General features: G+C 40.4%; 1 protein-coding gene across 3 annotated transcripts in view; it reads left to right on the top strand.

Moving 5' to 3' along the window:
• KCNC1 (potassium voltage-gated channel subfamily C member 1) overlaps positions 1 to 19,167 on the top strand; it is a 131,098-nt gene that overhangs the window by 29,857 nt on the left and 82,074 nt on the right. The gene's annotated exons all lie outside the window — the stretch shown is intronic.

Here is a 19,167-nt window from a genome sequence, read left to right as displayed (position 1 = left end):
TCACTATATCAAGAGAAACACCACTCCCTGTTTTTATCCAATTACAAGGGAAATACATCTCATTACTTGAGTACGTAGACCATCACCTACCCTTTGCTTTAGGAGATAAATGTTTTTAAATTATGATTGGCTAATATTTATCCTAGAATTAAAACAGTGATAATATCTATGCCATTCCTCAGACTTAAATAATCAGACCATTATCCCAATGCAAGCAGAAAGGAGAAGCAAGGTATGTGCAAAACAATCAGGCATTTCAAGATACTAATTAATATTTCAAGATGCCATGGGTTTAAACATTTCCCCAGATATTAATTACACTGCCCTTGGAGATCAGCAAGCATTTCATTATTGACTGCAATGGGAACAGAACCTCACCTGTATTCTGTTCTCCATACTTAACAAACAATTCATCTGTTATTGACAGATGTCTGGAACAGCAGGACTTTCATGCTGCACTGATGCTAAATACAGCAGTTGGCAGCATTCTCTCTGGCCAAGTGAATTTAGGCCATCAGAGACAGCATTTCTGTAACTACTCCTGACAGGAAGAATTATTTTCTTGAGTATTTTGCCCAAGATTTTAAAGCCTGTATTAATAATTTGTGTGCTCCTAAGCTGAATGACAAATTGGTGCCAATGTTTTCTTATGGTCTTGTTCAGAATCCCTTAGCAGTCTAACTTTTTCTTAAAATGTATATGTTCTTCACAGTTTCCTGTGATTTATGAAGACGACAACATGTCATCAGCATAACGTCCCCAAAGTCTTCCAAGACAATGTCCCTGGCCTCCCCTCCTTCATATTATCAGGGTGCTGTGAGGGAGAAAGATCCTCAGACCAGTGCCAGCTAGGAACAGACTGCTGCCACAACTATCATAATCTGTTTAGCTGACATTTCTTATGTGCTCAGACGTCACCATCAGAAAAGGAGACTGCTTCAGGCTGCTGCTGACCACATGCCATCATGCAGCAATGACAGGGCACTCGGGGACACCCCGTGCATTTGTGGGCAGGTCAATGATAAACGAACACCTCAGGTCTTACCAGCGCAGGGCAGAGTCTTACCCCGGCAAGGTAAGACTGGCTTGGGCAACTATTTCTTTCTGGGAACAAAGGTGTTCATTAGAACAGTATATTAGTGACCAAGGGTTCACATTTCTGTTTAGCTGGGAGGGTTCTGGCTAGACACAAGCCTTGGATGCCAAGAGATCTATATAAAGAACGTAGCCTTAGTGATTAGGTCCTAGGATGTGGGATGCAAAACAAAACCGAACAAACAAAAACAAGAAACAAAGATCTAGATTTATGATCCAAACGAAGAAACCAAGAGTACTTGTGGAGATTCCCATAGCAAAGGAAGAGCAATGAGTGAGAACAAAGTACTACAAAATTGTCAGTTATTTAAGGCAGAACTGGTAAAAATGAATTGGAAAGTTTCCAAAGGATGCCTTTTTGCTTTATTATTTATAATGGCAACTGCTTTGTATAAACTACCTTACACAATTGTTTTTGCCTTCACCCTGATTTATCTTACTTCCCTTGACAGATTCTGCCAGAACTGTTTAAATAATAATTTGATGTGCTACATGCAGATTTTCCTGTCTCCCCTCCGCCCGCACACAACCCAGCAGTCTTACTGCAAATTGCACAGGGATCCACCATGCAGTTTCTCTACATAAAAGATGCTGCTTTGCTTTCAGATAGAAGAGGTTTGACTTTCTTGAATGCCATCCAGTTACACAAGAAATTAAGGGGGGGGAAAAAAAGACCTTACCACTATGACACTTAAAGACAATTGTCTCCTTAGGGATATAACACACACCCCGTACGCATTCTCTGCTTCATCCACATGCAGAGCTTTCAGCGACACTAGAAAAAGAGCCAGATAGGGAGAACAGAACTGAAAGATGCAAAACTAGTTAACAAAGAGTTTTTTGCCTTTTGAGCACATTGCCTAGTTAAGAAAAGAAATCAAGTTATTTTGCATGGACTCTTTAATTAATGTTTTCTAGAGTGCTTTGCAGTGTTTGAAAAATAATATTAAAAACCAAAGAGATTGAGAAGGAGTACCAAGAGATATAAATTCAACAGAAGTATTAGTTCAAATTCAATCTGAAATCAAAAATCAGTAAAGCAAATACACAGAAGAGGATACAAATGGCAGGAGCTGCAGGAGCCGATAGCATGAATGATGTGGAACAGCTGAGACTTAAGTCCATTTTAGGACAACCAGAACAGGCATGGACATAGACAGAATTTGCTGGACAGGTTGGAGTAAGACATGAGACAATTTGCAACATGCCAAAAATAAGAAAAGGACATAACTGAATTTGTTTGTAATTTTGCTGCAATTGACAGTAACAGGAAGCCATGAGCCTGTTCTTTTCAGCAGGCTGGGCACAGGAGGGCAAGCCCAAATGTTACATGCAATTTTTTCAGTTGTGTGTTCAAGTCACACATGCGTGCTCCCCCAATTAACTGAATGAAATTGGTTGGACAGTGTTTTAATTTGCCCAGAATAACGTCTGGATTAGGCACATGATTTTTGTGTGATTTTTGGTTTTGTTTTCGTTTGTTTTTTTTTTAATACACACTGAATTCAGATTTTCTAGAATGGAAGGAAATAAAACAGATGCCAGATCTTGATGTGACACTAACTCAAGTAGGACAACAATGGTGCTTTTGTATACCCAACCTGTTAGCTAAAGTCACTCAAACTTACGGTTAAGAATTAGCAGCTAGACTTAACTTCTCTGTGGTGCTTTACAACAGAAAGCTTTCTTCCCTGTGTCACCTCTGTGAAGCCATGACTTGCAGATACCTGTAAAGTTCATTCAACCAAAGGCTAAGAGCTTTAAGTATACTTGAGACCGCAGCACACTTTAAAGGTCATTATTTATCACCATTCATCAAACAGCAAGCAATTAATTTTTAATGGAAAATCAAGTCAATACATCAAGGGCTTTCTTTGACATGCCACAGCTTTATGAACTGCTGGGAGAAAATGAGGTAGCCTGTTGGGAAGCAGGAAACCTTTTATTTGCTAGTGAGGAGAATCCTAACAGAGGTCTCTCGTGTTGCGGTATGTAAGGTAAAACACAGCCAGACCTTACGGCAACATTCAAAAGCACATAGCTCAAATATTTCCCTCTCTCACAGCCTGTTTTCCTTCCTTCCAAATATTTACAGTGAGAGTTCATTTTCCCTCCTGCTTATCCTTTCACCAAACAAAAATAATGCTAGCAAAACACACTGCACACATCCAAAATGAAAAAAAAACAGCTAACAAATACGACGTAGTCAAAATGAACCAGGCTAGTTTAACCTCACTCTGATTTAATAAGGCTGTTTTGTTTAACAATTATTCAACTTCTTTAGGAAAAAAACAAAACCAGAGAGAACCAGTGCAACCACGCTGCTTCCAAGAACCAATTCGTTTACACAAATCTCCTCTGAATAACATGAGAGGAACAGAAGAGTCTTGCAGTCTCTCCCCTCTTAGGATATTCCTTTCTAGGCCAAGTGCTTTTGGAGGGATGCTAACTTCGAACATAGCCACAAAGTCCTCCCGCCTTGGGTCTGGCCCTCAGGCCTCAAAGTCCTTCATGCCTCCAGAGGCAAAGACTCTCCAGAAAGATCCCATTTGTATCAGCTTGGCTTCAGACAGCCCCTGCAACTCAGCTTGGGGAACAGGTAAAGAAGGAGAGAGAGGAAAAGTCCTTTTGTCTATTGGGATATCACAGCTTCTGTTGCTGTCCCGGCCAGCTCAGGGACTGCCTGATGTGGAGGTAGGCATTCAGCATCCAGCACGTGCCAAACGAAGGGGATGGACAGTCAAATGCTCCACAAATGCGGTATCAGAGAGATCTGGAGATACTCCAAACTCTGCTGATCCTCCCCCAAGATGCAAAATGAAAAGCACATTCCTGCAAAACTGAAATCACGTTCCTGATTCCTCCTGCCTGGGGAAGGAGGGAAATACTGCACAGAGAATAAGGTAGCTTTTCCTCTCCTAAAACATCTCTAAAATGTCAGAAACTAAAGTATAATAGAAAGCCATTGAGTATCCTCTTACCAGTCACTGAGGGGCTGTGGATCCGGGGTCTGGCAGACATAGAGAAGGGCAGATGTGTCTAAACACAAAGGATGAGTCTAGCAGACATCTGGGACCACAGGACAGAGGTTCAGAAGCCGGAGCCATGAGGGTGGTGGACAACCACACTCCAGAAACAGGCATGAGGTGACCACTGCAACTGGGCACAGTTGTCCAACCATGGAGCTGACAGATCACGCCCTGCACTGGATGCGTGCCCTGGTAACCAAGAGTGAGACTTGCTCACGGTTGCTATCAGACCCACATGGTTAGGGCTTGCTCACCCAACAGCTCCTGATTGGCTCCAGTTGACACAAAAATCACAGACCCTGATGGTTTTCCATGCTAAGGCAGAAAACTAAAAGGACTTCTAAGCTAGTAAGTATAACATTATTAGCTGTAACAGAAGAAAGTCTTCCCTTCTGCCCCCCCAGTCCAGCTTTCCTACCGTCTTTGGCACTTCTAACATGTCTGTCTCCCCAGAACAACTATATTGCTGGGACAGGATGGAAAAACGTGATACTGTATTTTCCAGCCACAAGGATAAACAGGCTGCTAAACTCAGATTAATTCTTACTAGGATCATCTAACAAAAAATAGCAGCAACAAAACATTTCTTAGTCCTTTTGCGTGTGTTGCAGAGAACATCTAAATCAGGGGCTGTGCTGCTGGGCTCAGTGTTAACCATTTTGCTACAGAGATCACAGAACAATTTTTTTTTTCAGAGCTTGCTTTGTGAAGGTGCAAAATCCTGAAAATACATTAGTGATGATTTTTTGACACAAAAGGAGAAAAAATTAATTAGGAGTGAGACTTTTCTTCATTTGAATCTAACAGGAAGCAATGTTTTGAGAATAAAAAAGCAGAAAGCAATTCCACTGCCACCAGCATATCATCTTTATTTTACAGTTGCCACTCTGCAGTATTGCATGGATCCTCTGAATACTTAAAGCAGGTGGAAAGCCAGGTAGGCAGACAAGTATGGAGGAGTGGGTACTGATGGTGTTGGCTGGACCAGCTGGGTATGAACCACAACTGAAAACGCAACAACACATTTCACAGTGTTTTGAGCGAACACTAGTCTCAGCTCTTCCATAGTGACTGGAATTAGGAGTTAATGGATCTGAGTATGTTCTCATACCACTATTACCATGGTCGCTGCATTAATTTTAGATTATTGCCTTGATGATTTACCAGGAGTCCCAAGAGATCAAAACCAAACCACTGATCTCCCCGCTCCTTCCCTTCTTATATCTTACTGCTACAGAATCCATAACAGAGCTGGTCAGATTTAGCCCTACCATAACTCTACTAAGTTCAATCTGAAACCTCTACTGTAATGTGAAATTTGGTCTTGTTTACTGTACTTAAAGTTCTAAAGAGATTATTCTAAGCTTAGTATAAATCACTATGGAAAAAAGTCTGCATGCAAGAGTGGGGATTTACAGGCTACTTAATGACTTATCTGTACTCTCCATTTCATTCTAATGAAATAACTGGAGCTCTCTGACCCTATGAAATGTCTTCAGTACCAAAGAATCATTATTAAAGATCCATAATGGTGATGTTACAAAAAAAACCAACCCCAACCCTGTGTCCCTTGTCCTGCAGTTCTAAACCTAACTTAATGTAGTCCGTAAGCATCAGAAAGTATTGAAAGTCTGCCAATGTGCACAGGAAGATTAGTGCTAATTGGTAGTGATCTTTGAAAAGAAATCAGTTTGGAAATGTTAAAAGGGAAATATAAAGTGGCGACTTACTACTAAGTCATGGGAAATATCTTTGCTAAGCAGTCACACTAATTAGAGAGAGAGGGGGGAAAAAAAATGACCCCAATCTAGCAAAGGGCTCAAATAACTTAAACCCATATGAACTGGCATCAAAGTTATTCACTCTTCAGAATTAAAGATGTACTCCTTGCTTAGCTGGACCAGGGCCCAGAAATAGGAGACATAATGAATCTCTCCCTTTCGTTTTGAAAACTGCTTTAATTATATGTTGGTGATCCAAGTAAGGATTAACCCCCAGGTCTTTGGAAACAGCCTTCACATTTTGCAGTTCTCAGTCTGCCCACTTTTAGACCCGTGGTACGAAACGTTATGCCAGGTACTTGCCGGCATAGATGGCCTAGGTGCCGGGTGCCGCACGTGGCATGGCACGGCACAGCACCTCAGACTTTTGGCATCTGCCTCCACCCTCCCAAGAGCTGAGACTGCTTCAAGCCATCAGCCTGTCCCTCACCCTCGCTGGCAGGCAAACAAAGCCCAGCAGCCTTTTAGCCCGCCCCTGGCAGGAGTGCTCCTCGCCCAGCTGAGGGGCATCTGTCTGCCTGCCTTAGCCCCCCACCCGCAGCCCACAGTTGGGTCTGCCCAGCTGTGCCCACCTGCCTTGTTGGTCTCACAGGAACCCAACCCATTTCCTGTAATTCTTCTCTTACAACTAACCTTTTCTGTAGCTTCAGGAAGATGTGGCTGTTCTCCTCAGGCACCGTAACTTTAGTTAAAGGGGAAAAGCCTGGGATGGGGCCCTTCTCCTCATTAGAGAGCCAGTGATAGGCATTTAAGATGATTTTCTGATTCCAGTAAGAAGGGAAGATACTCAACAGTTTTGAAAAACTGGTCCATTTTTAGCCAGATACCAGCTTGCATCCCTAAGAGCCCTAAAAGCCAAATTAAAGGAAAGGTTCCCTGAAGTGGCATCCTATTCTGCACTCTTGATTTCAAAGGCAGCTATTCAAGGACCCTAGAGTTCACTGTATTCCTTTGTCATTTGGCAATTAAGAGAGGGTTTTTCACATTATGTTCATTTTATCAACTGTTTTTCCCCTTTCAGAAGGCCTACAGTGAAAGATAGGTTTCACTGAAATCAATGACAGCACTCAACGATTTGAAGCTGGGCCAGTATTTCAATTAATTTCTTGTCTTGAGGCTAATTTCTAAACATGCATAAGGATTGCACGATCGTGTGGCTCCTCTATAAAAATGTGCAAATTCAAGGCTAGCGATAGGCCCGAAACTCTGGTTGTGCCCTGGTCAATATTTTTCATACAAAATGCAGACTTCATTCTCACCTTTAGCACAGAAGTATGGCCAACACCACTTACCTGCTTGTTCTTAGGCACAGGAATATCTGTGTTCTTGGCTGTGCTTATGAGACTATTGCAATATATTATAACACCGTAAAAATCACTGAAATGCAATAACATTGTTGCACATTTATTGCTTTTAACCAACTGTAAAAACTAAAATGTAAGCTTTGTTTCCCTCCATTGGTTTTGGGAGAAAGCCAACCCTCACTCCACAAAATGTTATTTGCAAAACGCTCCTACCTTGCCAAACCATTAGATGTAAACCTTTTTAAACAGTGCACAGGATATCATAAACCCTAGACAGGCTTTGAATGACTCTACATCTCCATTCTTTCCCTTTGGAGTCATACAAGTGCTATTTAAACATGATACATGTTTTAATACACCGTCATTACTTCATATCTTTAGTCAATTACTTCCCAAGCACAACCAAAGTAATCCTTTTTGCTTAGCATTAAGGACTTAGAGACGAGGCTGTTATGGAGGAAGAAGATTTGCCTTAAGGATAGCCGGAGATTTTCTAGATACCCCTGGAGGAGGGATGAGGTGAGGAGTGAGGTCTACAAGTCGACCAAACCACTTTAAATCCACAGTGTTACATTAATTCTAATGTTATATTAAATGTGCATTAACTGGATTGGCCAAGCAATCATATTTTCTTTATGAGGTGTTTTACTTCATCACTTTAATCAAAAAAGAAAAAAAAGGAGTAGAACCTCAAGTCCAAATCATTTAACTTTTAAAGCAACTTGACATTTATTTCCAAATTCAGATCCATAACCAATATAATTTTACTTCCAGGCTCCACATTTAAAGCTGCAAGGAAGCACACCTAGTTTTATTCAAGAATCCAAGAGATTAATGTTTATTTATGCAGAACCCTAACACACAAAACATAGCTGGCAGGATTTTAATTTCTATGAAACTCAAATTACAAAAAGTCCTTCCAGCCTGATCTAGCATCAGTACCAAGACCTACTTTGAACCCAATCAGGACTCTCAAATTAAAACCAGCATCTGGTAGGAAACGTGAAAAACTGCCATTCAAAAGGTAAAAAAAACTCCACTCAATTCCAAAAAGATTAGGAGAAATATCCTACCAGTAATATTTTCTTGGCTTTCAAAGAGAATGCTCTTCCTGCTTGAAATCCATTCACTTGGTGGACTAGAATTGCCTAGATGTAGTTCTCTACTGCATAAGCTTTACATTTTTAGTCTCTTTTAATTACTTTGATTTAGGCAAAATGAAGCCACTTAGGACCTGGCAGAAAATAACCCAATTAATATTTCCCTTCTCATCAAGTCTTTAGATTAATTATGCATTCTAATAAAGGCTTGAGGACTTGTTTCTAACAGCTGCTGACCATTTTCATCTTAAACCAACAATGCCTTTAAACACATGCTTAACTTAATTGCCTAAAAAGTCCGTTCAGAGCAAACGGTTCTATTGACAGTCCTAAGAAGTTAGGCAGAGGAGATGACCAGAACGTGAGAGCTCAGAACCTGGCAGAAAAGAACTTTTTTTAAAAAAGTGATAAAATGATCTAACTTGAAAAACTTAATGAATCAGGCAGTAATTCCTGTTTCGCGTGTCTTAATACATTATATCACTTGTATCCTCTAGTCTATATATTCTTTCCAGTAAAATTTTCTAAACATTTTGTATTCCCAATTTATAAAAGAAAGTCATAGAAAAAATTGAAGCAATAAGAATTAAATATATCCATATCTTCTAAAGTCTCTGAATAAAAAAAACACTTACCAAAATATCTCTTTTTTTTTCCACAATGAGATATCTAGGCACTGTGGATTTCATCTCATTGTATTTTGCAAAAGGAAAATTGACACTGGCTCTACTAAGAATTTCAGCCAATCAATTACCCCATGTAAAGGATGATGAAGAAATATCATTGCCTTGTCCCTAAAATAAAAAAAAAAACCACCAACTAACTGTGCAAGTCTATCTGCAGCCCTGAAATAGGTTACCTAATAGCCAGATCCAATAAACAGTCTCCTCATGAAATTCCCATTTACTACAAAAAGAATTCTATGTAAGAATGAGAAAACTAGATCCAAAGGTGTTTCTAAATAGAGTTTAAAATAGAAATATATTTATTCTGAGTTCAGTACAAAACAAAAAACCAGCAAATTAACATAGTTTGTGTTGCTACTGAGTGTAAAATAAATTAGCGAGTGGAAATTAGGATAACAACTGACCAATCAACACCAACAAGTGTATTACTAAGGACACGAGATTTGCAAAAGGCTTGAGTAATTTAAAATGTAAAAATTCTCAAATTATTAAACATCAATGAAGCTAGATTAACACAAATCTTCCATTAATCTTAGTGGCAGCTACTTGTCAGCTCTAAGAGTATATAGGTGGCCTTCCTACTAACTTCAACAGAATAAGCAGGACAAGCATACGATGTCCTGCTCAGCCAAGAATTCAGGGATTGTATTCCACGTTCAAAAATTAATTAAGTACTCTCTTATATGCTTTTACAAAAGAATAACTGGTAACAGTTAAAAAAAAACCCAACAACAACACAAAAAACCAAACCACAAAACCCCCACAACTTTTGGCAAATGTAGTTTTGCATGAGCTGTTGGTAAGTAGGTAGCAGCTGTAATTTCGACTGTGACTGCCTTCAGTCTTAAGCAAATCACTTAGACGTGATCCAAATCAGAAATACAGGATGTTTTCATTTCTGTCCTTTGATTTCCTTGCTACAAAACAGGGATAACTAATCCCCATAACTTCCCCATTATTAGAGCAGCTAAGGCTTTTAAGCACTTTAAATATTAGAAGTTTTCTACTAATTTAAGCAATGGCAAGGTCCACTGAAACGGGGATGAAACTAACTGGACTTCAGGACTTTACCAGTGCAGTTCTGTGGCATCCACAGCCAAGTGCAGGAGGGTAGCAGCTACGCAGTCCTACAAGCACTACTACCGTAAGAAAGGTGTGCTCTGCCCCACACACAGATACTAACAGCGGAAACCCTGTGTGGTTTTAAGAAAAAAAAGGAAAGCAGAAGCGAGATTACTGGGCTTGTGATTTCACAGAGTGGTCGGTCTGATTTAACTGCATTCGGGAACTGATATGAAGCGCTGAAATCAAGGGCAGTCTTTAAACCAAGCATCATGAGAGCTCTGCTGGATGTGTGCATGTGCATTAATGACAGATATTTTCTGGAAGAACTCTGCACCTTTTTGTTTGCTGAAGATATCTAAAAAAGATCTGCTGGTGGAAAACATGACACCGTGAATGCTCAAAATAAAACCAACAAAAAATCGCCAACCCCAAAGAAAACGCAAAACAAAGCACCCCCCCTCCCCACCCCACCTGGAATGCTCAGCTTTTTTTTTTTTTTTTTTTTTACTTTTCATGGTGAGAAATAGCTCATTATCACTCCGGGAGAAAGGTCTCAGTATGAGCACAGGATTATCTAATAACTGCTCATTACAAGCTCCAGTACAGCTAAGAATACTTTGATAAAACCAGGAATAACAAAGTGACTTGAAATTTGACTTCAAAACCCTGCCAATGTAATCAAACAAAACCATTATTCAAGAAATATTTTGTAGTTTCTTGATCCAGCCTTATGCTTTCAGTGTTTGCAATGCATTTCTTTTTAATTAGGAAGAAAATAGCTTTCCCTCCTCACTCTCCTACATTGTACTAGCTCACTGAAGTTCAACATTGCATGAGCTAATACAAGGCTCTTAGTTTATGCCCTGGTATTTCTATTTGGTATAAAGCCACTGCTGTCAGGTCATTACTTGTTTTTGCTCTGTGTTCCAAATGCTGCTCACGGGATGCAACCTGAATGGAAAACAGCAGGAGCCCGAGATACAATAGTGGAAGTTCACATCGGCACTGAAAGGGAAAAAGTGTTCTGCACTGCTATTATTAGTTGTTCTTTAAGGATCCTAAAACTGATAGGAACCGTTTTGTTTTATGCTAAGACAACATACTGTCCACTGCTCTCAGGAACAGCTGAAGATCTGTTATGCTTCTTCAGGAGGGTATTGCTGAAGAAGAGTTTCTGCCAGAAAGCTCAGTTCCAGTTTTGAACTGCAGAAATTCAACAGCGTTCAGGTATGAAGGCTTAGCTTAGGACCCATATCAAAGGCAGGCACGGGTCACAATATCCAAATCTCCTTTCTTAAAGATATAAATGGAAAGAATGACAAATCAAACTTGCTGTCTCCACACTCATCTCTAACTGAGAAAATTTTCACATCAATAAAATTATTCTGTCACACGACTGGATGAGATTTAAACTACTTTCCTGGGTTACAGAAAATAAAATATGTGCAGGAAAGGAAAATCATCGGAATTCACTGCTATGACCGAGTCTGGGCTGAGTTCCAGTCTCATTAAAATCAGAAAATCATGGACCAGTCCAATATGTTGGCACAGACACATGAGCAACAGAGAAGTTCCTGCTTTCCTCATCTTGACATTCACATATGAGGACAAGGACAAGTGTTGGTGTTGCCCCACATAAAAATATAGCGAGAAGGACAGTACAAATAAGCTGGCCTAAAGATGTGTAGTTGATGGTCAAAGAAAGCAGGAGGTAGCTCTTCTGCAGGTATATGGAGTTAAAAGGTAGCTTTGGCTCGATAGTTTGCTGTTCTGGAGATGCACTCTGTCTTACCAATGTACACAGCTTCAACCTTTTGGAAATCTGAAGGTTTTGGGATTGTTTTTTTTCATTTAGACAACTAGGATACAGTGGGGGAACACAGGCGGAGTATGGCTTTGTGGAAAACATGAGCCTCGAAAGATCAATTTCTTTTTCAGCTTTGCTCAGGGAGATGCAGCTGTCCAAGCTCAGGGCTGTTTGCAAAGAATAGCATTCCAGCATAGAGAACATTTTTCCCCCATTTGTATGGTAATAAATGAGCTTCAAATTAACATGATCAAATGATCAATAGCTAGTTTTCCTCCACAAATACCATTGATCTTACAAGACAATTGCTTCCTCAGTGGAAGAGATCCCTGTTGGATTAGAGCTAGTCATTTCTGACTAGTCTGCTGCTGCGACTAGACTGGTTGTGAAGTTGCTGTGAAATATCATCACTTCAAAGAATCTAATACAATTACTATTACTATCCTGATTCGCTTTCTTATGACGCAGATTTGTAATGGAGAAGAGCTTTTGATGATTGATCCTTAACTAATGAGAAGGAAAAAGTTGTTTGCTTTGTCCTTCAAGCAGCTCCTCCTTTCATCTAACATTCAGAGCCATTCTCCAACTGGAAATAATTCCTTACAAAAAAAAAAAAAAATTAAGATGTCAAAGACAGTTTCTGATACAAGTGAAAAGATCCTTTGAAAGACAATCTAGATGTACCCTGCACAGAGCACTTGACATTAATAACATCATAAACTTGAAGCTGAAATTAGGAGCAGTTTTAACATGCAGAAGAAATCCATAGATCAAACACTACAAAGGAGGAGAACATAACGTAGCTTTCAAACAGATCTAGAAGGAGTTGACAGGGGAGAGGCTAACCTGGGTTAGAAACATAAACTGAGGGGAAGAAAGATCAGGGCACGCAACTCAATTTTTTTGTTGATTTCTTTATCTGGGTCTTATTTAAGCGATTCTTTTCATTTAGATACTTTCACTGTGACTTTCCTGTCCTTTAAAAATCCTAGTGCTGTAAAAAGGGGGGGGGGGGGGGGGGGGGGGGAGAGAGAGGCGCATTGGTTGTATGAATGCAATCTTTGATAAAACTCAATTTATGTAAAATTATTCAGCTGGAATTCTTAAATTGTTTTCAAACATTTAAATAAGTGATTAGAGCCTCTGAGACTAATAAAAGATATTACACTGGTTTTACTAAAGGGAGTCTACAACTTGGTTGAAACTCAATGGCAGAGTTGAGATTAGAGGAAGAACCTCTCTCTTTGGAACAGGGGAGCTGGTAAAACTCACTGGTTTGTCAACACCATTTGGCTTTAATCTTCCTTTGGGATAGGAGAAATGTCTGAGAGCTATTTTCATTCTGCTCTCCAGATCAGATCATTTCTAAGTCATGCTGTAATTTTTACCTTTAAGGTCTGGGGAAGAATATCCCCAATTCTCATTTTCTCCAGTAATGAGCTATCCCTCATAGAAATTACCAATCGTTGGCCTAGAAGTTAAAAAAAAAAGCTCTTTTCATTCTGGAGTGGAACTTTTACTGTATTTATGAGATCTTTACACCATCACCCCCCAAACACTCTGTGCTGTCAAGAATTGCCTTTGATTGAAATCCTGCGGTTACAATTGAGAAGAAGCTTTATCAGTCAGAGGGTGCCTTGATCTGTGCGAATTGCAAAAGTTCACCATGTAGCAAAACAAGGACAGGGGCAAAAGCATCAAGGTGAAAGAACGAACAGTAAGGTGAGAAGAGGTTATACACTTATCCAAGGGAAAAAAAGGCAGACATTTATAGGGGAAATAGATACATTCTCTATTCCTGTGAAATGGTTTAAGTCCTGAATTTACAGCGACACTTCTGCAGCTCAGCTCCTGTATTGTTAGCACCGTAAGAATGCTGAAACTGCTATATTTGGGGGACACTAATGGAGCTTCTAACCCAATAAAATGTAGCTATTTCTGAGGATTTTAGGAGGCACCCTTTACTGGGAAGCTGTGGGATATTTTGCATGCTCTTAAGTTTAACACTGGGTTTTAACTGAATTTTCTTGATGCCAGCTGAGTGGGTCAAATTCATTCTCAATGTCTTGTGCAACACCCACTTTGTGGTCCAAGCTGGGAACACAGCCAAACACAGCAAAAAGAAAAGCCGAAAAAACAATGTAAATAATGGATAACTGCAAATTGAAAGTAACATTAAAATACTACAGGAATAATTCCACAGAACTTTTTAATAAAACTTGCTCACTAGTTACCCACTTCTCTGAAGTTTTCCATGCTATCTTTTCTTCAGAACAGCTGTGCAGAATCTCAGCCTCCAACTATTTGCAGGCTGGTTGTTGGCTGTGTCATAACGCATGACAGCAAGCCTGCTTGCCACGTACCAACAGCTGTGGTTGTGTGCTGCCACGGCCAGTCCATCTGCCACCACCACCCGTGCCAGTACAAGGGGCATCATTATACAGTGCTGAATAAAAAGCCAGAGGAAGGAAATACCTCTGGCAGCAAAACGTTCCTGCTCTCAGTGCTCCTCTTTGCTTCCTCCTTTTCATCAGCGTTCAGCTCTCCATCTGCTCTCCAGGGGTGCTACGGCGAACGCTGGTAAAAATGAACGCAATGCAACCTAAGGCAAACCACGACCAAAATGGGTCATTTCTACTCTGGCCCTGAGAGAGGAAGGCAAGTAGATGTATTCATTAGTCTGATGCTTAGGGCCTAAAAGAAGGTACACGCCAAGAAACGTGGGGAGGATTTGAGGCATGTCCTCCTCTCCCAGAGTCCGAAAAGGAGGGGCCTGGTAAAGCTGGAACACAGCAATTTTTCTCTGCCCTAAACTGAGAGAGAGCGAGCGTGCACTAATATGGATTACATCAACTCACGGAACAGCTTGGTTAAAGAGGGACTGTTGTGTATCGTGGGAGACAACGTGAGCTCTCTAAGTAGGCTGTAAAAGCAGGAGACAAAGGAAGCACCAGTACAATTCCCATCAAGCACTGAACTTCTACCATATAAAGTCTAATTCATTTTGAACAGATCAGAAGTGCTATACTTCAATTGCTGTTTCTCTGAGAGAAGATTAAAATATTTCGATGGAATTGAAATTTTCTGGAGTAATACAAAGGGGAATAAAAATCAGATTTTCCAGAACATGCAAATTTAATTAACTGAAATCTATTTCAACGGAAAATTCCTAAGTGTTGCCACCTAGTCTGGAAGGACGGACACAAACCCTCCACCGCTGCCACTATAGAGCTCCTGGCAGCTACACTTTGTGCACAGGGGTGCAGGAAGCAAGGCTCCCTGTCGAGCTCTGCCTTCCACTTCCCAGGGCTCTCTCCAGGGCTCAGATGTAGGCAGCCAAACCTTTCTTCCCCTCTCCCCTACCATACCTCAGGATAGGGCTTTGGAGCAGGAAATGAAAAGAAATAGTCAGCTAACTCTCACTGACAGTCCTAAGCAACAGCAAATCCCTACTTCTAAGACTACTAATCCATATGCTCCCTACCAAAAATACTATTTTTATTCCTCCATTAGTAGGAATAACATGAGTCAACAGACAAATGCATTCTCTTTTCAAGAAAGGCATGACAAATATTGTAATTTCATCTTTATGTTGCAGATTCCCCCACTTCAAGAAACCAGCTTTGTTTTTAAGCTAACTGAAGTGAAACATCAACATTCCCCTTAGAAACCAAGCCTCCCTTGCCATTGCTCGAGTGGAGCAAACAGTGATTGATACACAAGCTTAAAGCTTCACAAATCACTTCTGTAGCTGACGGTTAAGATAGCTAGGGCTGAGGTCAATACAGCACAGCCAGCTGAAAATTCAAAGAGAAAAACTAGGAAGCTATGGCAATTTATAGCGATTAAGGATCTGACTCATTGATTCCAGTTCTTCTTTTCCTCTCACTTACAGAAAGCCAGAGGTTGTCTTATGAAATCAAAAAAGATAGGCGTGCAAGCATAATTGAAGAAATGGACCCCGAGTTTTTGATAAATACTGATCCCCTCTTCCCTACATGCATTGGTTGAAGTACTGTAACTTGGCAGTCAGGCAATCAGTTCTTTTTGCGGTTACAGCTGGATAGATTCAATGCTTGGGATAAATTGGCCTTAAGCAAACCTTAAAAAAAAAAAAGTATTTCCTTGCTAAGTGATCCCAAGAGGTATATGTCTCTATAAGACAGTTAAAGGGAAGCTGCTGACTTGCACTCAGTGGGTTCAACAATTTGAAAATGATTAATTTTGTTTTAAATCTTCCAGACCCACTTATGTAACAGACAGCAAGGAGAGAAATTCAATTTTTTTTGAGACACTTCCTATTTGGAAGATTAAGAGATGGAATCAGTGGTACATTACAATGAAATTTTAATTATCAGAAGTTTGGCACAGTGATAGATTTCACTACGTTGCTTTGCCAGTGCACTCTGTCTTCCAGAGACTCAACTTTACACCCAGCCTTGAGCTCCAGTTCATTCAGCTTGGAGCTTGCCTCTCTACAAGGCGCTCTGTTTTGGAACTGCTGAGGGAGAAAAAAAGTCATTTGCCATTGATAAAGACCTCATGGTAACTTTCTGAGTGCAGCTGTATTGCCCCTCCTGCAGTCACAGGGGAGAGGGACTCATGTGCCTCCGATTTTGAGGGCTGATCGCTCTCAGGAGGAGCTTCTGCAGCATGAAATGCGATCTACAGCACGCTCTCTATACTGAGAGAGGATTATCGTTGCATGCACCCTTGCTCTCCTCCACACAGAAAAGCAGTGGAACAGCTAGCGCAGTAAACAGCTCCAATAGCTGTGTGCCAGCACATTACTCCTTTTTGCCAACTGAGTTCCCAGATGGCCGGTAGCGCCCAGCTATTTGACTTGTATACTTTCAAAGGCTCAGAGCGCAGCGCCTGCACTCACACCACATTCCTATAGGGTAACTGTAACCATTCCATGCTCACTTCAGCTCTTCCAGCAGGCCTGTTCAGATGTGGAGCATGCGTAACTATTTTCAGTCCTTAATTACAGTGGCCAAACATATGCCATGTTCACTCCATTTGATTCCAGAGTGTACGTATTTTATACATGTATGTTGTATATAGTTTTTATATTTATCAGGGTAGGATTCTCAGCTGAGATAAACCAGAGTAGGTTTAGAGATGCTCTGATTTATGGCAAAAGAATTCTTGCAGATAAAGGCTTTAGGATAAAAGGCGGTACAGAAAAGACAGGCATTCTTATTAGTCTCTGTTCTAGCCCTCCTACATAAAAGAAAAATTCAATGATGTGGAAGCAGCTCAGGAGAAAACACTGCTTTAATAGTAAGGGCTAGAGATTAAGTATACTATTAACTACATATTCTCTGCATGTTCTTTCAGAGCCTACTGTGCTATTCACAGTCACTTTGTCTACTTAGGACAAAGCTCTCCCTGGGGACCGCACCCAAGAGTAAATAGAGTTACTTCAAGAATTAAAATAAACTGGTGGAGGTATATCACACTTTATGGGAATTGCAATTTTCCTCTCAGGCATGAATCGGAGAGACAAAGCCAAGGGCTGCAGTAGGAGTGGGGCTGGAAAGGGGCTGACCACAGAGCAGGTAGGATGCCAAAAACATTGTCTCTGGAGGAGTTTTTCCTCCAGACCATCTCTGGGGTTCCTGGGCTCAGCATAAGCCCAAGTGGATGCCTGGGGCTGGAGCTGGGATAGAGACAAAGCAGAGAGCTGCTTTTGGAGTGGTGGAAAGGGGCTGCCAACCCTGCTGTTAAACTTTGGGTTTAGTTAAGGTAACTTGAATGGAAGGGTAAGAAATGCATACTCCTTCTTAGGGCATCCCAGAAAGAATAAACCTGGAGAAAGGACATTGATAAGGTTTGATCTGGAAGGAAGGTACAGCTTTCTGCACGTAAGCAGAGCTGAGGAAATTCAAGTACTTTTCCCAGATTGCTGGGAGTGAAGAAAAATAGCCTGTTATATTAATAAGGAAAGGCAAGTAACCAGAGTGGCTTACAGGATCACACCTACTCACCTGCAAGGAAGGACAATTTTATACATAAAGCAGGAACTAAATACAATTGTTGTTGACCTCCATAAGAGCTGGAAATAGAATAAGTCAAGTGGATCTGATTCTAGCTTCACAATCTATATAAAGAGAAGCTAATTTCTTTTTGAATAACATGCTTATATTTAGGATCCTAAATCTGTATTTGGAAACCTAAGGAACTGACCTGATTTTCTGAAGTGTTCAGCACGCAGTGAATGTGTGGAAACATTTTTAAGAGGCTTCTGTGGGAACTGCTGGATTCAAGAGCTTTGGATGGGGAGAAGGAAATCAAAGTTTCACTCTATTTCTTAACTTTGGGCTTACAAATTTAAGACTTGCATTTTCAGAATTCATCACTCTGCAGTAATATCTGGTTTTGCTTTAAATATTGTACTGCTAGAACTACTAAGTGTGTGGATTTTAGAAAGCTTTCAGACTCTTTCGCTACCATTTAAATAAGGATATTTAACACAGAGTAAACACAGCACCACTTTGCTGCCATGCTAGTTTGAAATTTGGAAAAAATAATCCCTACAGCAAAAGCAAAGCTGTGTAAAAAAGCCATAGCAAAGCCATATGAAAGCCAGCAGTAAACTACATTTGGGAACATGCACATTATGTAAAAGGTAGATTTCTAGTATCTCAGTTGAGGGAAAAAGAGGAGTTCTAATGATTAAGTAGACTGTGGAGGCCTCTATTTCCCCAAAAATGGCCTTTCCTCAGCAGATTCTCAACTTTTTTGAGGTCACTCACTGAGGTTCAAAGTCTAAAAGGGCACTGGTATCAGTCTCTCTTCCATTCAGAAACTGTCTTCGATCCTCTCAAGACCACAAGATGTATAAACCTATTTGGAAAAGAGACTGTATAAATCTATGGCCTAACCAATCCATATCAAAACACAAGGGTACATCATGAATTACTGCTGTATTATTTCCGCTAATGGCATGATAGCGTGAAAATCCCAGAGTTCATTCTACACAATATTTGCAAGTGCAAACCTTTTTAAAGTGTTACTGCCTTTCTTTGCAAATTCTGAAAACTGGGAAAAGAAAAAGATGTATTCTCACTGCATTCTTATTTTTATTTCACAGTGAATATTTCAATTTTTAGTGTAATTCATAATTTAACTAAGATTTGGATGGAATCCCACCAAGAAAACCTAGATACAGTCCTCTCTGCATGCCCTTCACAGAAGCACTGGGGTCTACAAATCTCATAGACCTGCCCGATAAATGACTTGTACATTAAAGCCACTTTTTAGAAAGCAGACACTCTAAATTAGGCACCTTTCT

The sequence above is a fragment of the Calonectris borealis genome, chromosome 14 (genome assembly GCF_964195595.1).
Source record: "Calonectris borealis chromosome 14, bCalBor7.hap1.2, whole genome shotgun sequence".
Classification (NCBI taxonomy): Eukaryota; Metazoa; Chordata; class Aves; order Procellariiformes; family Procellariidae; genus Calonectris; species Calonectris borealis.
Note: the sequence above shows the minus strand (reverse complement) of the source record. Positions and strands in the feature narration are given on the sequence as shown.